The sequence below is a fragment of the Branchiostoma belcheri genome, unplaced genomic scaffold (genome assembly GCF_001625305.1).
Source record: "Branchiostoma belcheri isolate BF01 breed outbred unplaced genomic scaffold, Haploidv18h27 scaffold35, whole genome shotgun sequence".
Classification (NCBI taxonomy): Eukaryota; Metazoa; Chordata; class Leptocardii; order Amphioxiformes; family Branchiostomatidae; genus Branchiostoma; species Branchiostoma belcheri.
In genome coordinates this window covers 476,256-478,473 of record NW_017803965.1, presented here as the reverse complement: position 1 = coordinate 478,473, position 2,218 = coordinate 476,256, and the positions used below count along the sequence as shown (strand labels likewise).

At 45.4% G+C, this 2,218-nt stretch overlaps 1 protein-coding gene across 4 annotated transcripts in view; it reads right to left on the bottom strand.

Annotated features, from left to right (window-relative positions):
- Nucleotides 1–2,218, bottom strand: part of LOC109475850 (myosin, essential light chain) — a 10,741-nt gene that overhangs the window by 7,832 nt on the left and 691 nt on the right. The window lies entirely within an intron of this gene.

Sequence of the window (2,218 nt, the reverse complement as noted above, 5' to 3'; positions counted from 1 at the left end):
TTTATGGATAACGTCCTTTGGAAACCCTAAATCTAATGCGAGAGGGCGAAAAAAACAAGAAGGGCCCTAAAAAACAAGATGCCTAGATTAGAAATATACTAAGAGACGACAAATGTTAGGACACAAATTGAATGAGGTGACAGTGTAACAAGCAAGAAGTCTTTTATTCATCATCAAAACAACAATAAATCAGGTGGAATAGCAGTTATCGTCCTGTCCTGTTTTCGCGTTACAGGTTTCACGTCAATCTAACGGCGCTGTCGTGACTCTTTGGTCATAGTTACAGGAAGCGGAATTTCTTGGGTTTTTTTCTAGGAACAGGCCAAAATCAATGCGCGCGCGGACGTCATCCATAAAATTTACATGTGATTAGCGATCTTAGTGGTTTGTGATTTTAGTGTTAAAATAGCTGTACTTGTAAGGGACAGCGCAATTCAGTTCCCCTCATAAAGGGTTCTGCAATACTGAAACTTTTAGAAGTTGTAACAGAATGATGATGAGGATCGGCGTGTTTGTTTAGGCTACGATAAGGAATGACATATAGCAGACAAACGCCGGCGTAGCAATGAAAATTAAAAACGCCCCCGCGGAACGGCACATCATGACCAATTGTTACTGTCAACAATAGAAGCTAATTTTCAAGAGCCAAAATGCTCCCATCAAGGCCGACAATTCTTAAATGTAAATAGCCAAGTGCTCACGAAAACAAGAATGGACACATATATAACGATGGAAACAAACAACTGATAGATTGTATGTCCTGAAGTACAATCGTTTCCCTTTACAAAGTGTTACCCTAAACTCCGCAACTTTCGTTTCAAATCATCGTAGTAGTGTTCAGTCATGCCCACGTCTCCACCACTGTACGGAACAAACGATCTGATTACGTATTGTTAGGACCATGAATTGGAGGTAATTTTCAGCAGAGAAAAGCCTCCAAAACATTTACTGACGCATAAAACAGTGTGCATGCGAACCACACAATCTCTGATCTGTTTCGTACGCTTTTTTGGTGTCTCCGCTGTACGGAACAAGCAATCTTACTATGTATTGTTACGACCATGAATTGAAGCTAATTTTCAGCAGAAACGGCACCAAAAACAGATTTACACAGAGACCAGCGTGCATGCGAACCACACAATCAGTTGTTTCTTACGCTTTTATTCGGTGGCTGTCAGAAATATTTTTCTAGAGCTGGTGCACTATCAACCAGGCAAGGTGTTCAGGGTCCTGGCATCTTCTAGACGCAAGATGGGCGATCAGCAAGACGGCTCCCAGGCCGAAGTTACGGTCTCTCTTGGGCCAGCCTCTCCTGGTCTCCAGGCAGCGTACCTCGGCATCAGTTTTATCCTGATAGTAGCCGCTAACTCTCTTCTCATCCTCCTCGTGTGCAGGAAGGAATATCTCCAACAGCCTCGCCACTACTTACGGTGCCACCTAGCCTTCAACGACATCCTCTTCACAACGGCACAGATCCCGAGATACATCAATCTAATTCTGCAAAGCAACGGCCGATTTTACGGTATTATCTGCTCGGACACACGAATAGTTAGCGCTACAGCATTACTGTCCACATACGCTACCTATCTTCTAATGGCTATAGACTTGTACTACTACATATGTCACCCACTTAAGTATGAAACCAAAGTCACTACAAAGCGTTTGGCCATAGTACTGGGTCTTGTTGACGCGTTCTCTATCATCTGCGGCGCAGTTCCGATTGCCCTTGTTAGAAAAGCAGAAGGTAACGTCTCATGTCTGATGAAAACAAGGACATATCAGCCTGCCTTTGTTCTTAGGAGCATCGGCATAGTTTTACAGATTTTATCCCTGCCGGTTATCATAGGTTTGTACTACGTCGTTTTGAAGGAAGCGAAGCGGCAACAACAAAGGGACGAACAGCGACCGGTGAAATTCTACAAGACCAAAGGCTTCAAAACCATGTTTCCCCATGTTGTAGTCTTTACTACTTCAGTAATCTCTGCCATTTTTATGACTGTTACCTTGGCGGAAGGTAACGCACAGAAGGAGGGGCCTTCCATGGCGGTAGTGATCGTAGAAAAGGCCGCTATTCTCCTGTGCCTGACTCTATCGCCCCTGCTGAATCCCGTCGTCTACACCCTCCGGCTACCCGAGTTCCGCCGTGCGGTGAGAGAGATGTGCGGACGGCCGCCGACGGCAGCGGTCGCCCCGGCGTTGCCCAATCTGCCGCGGGTAC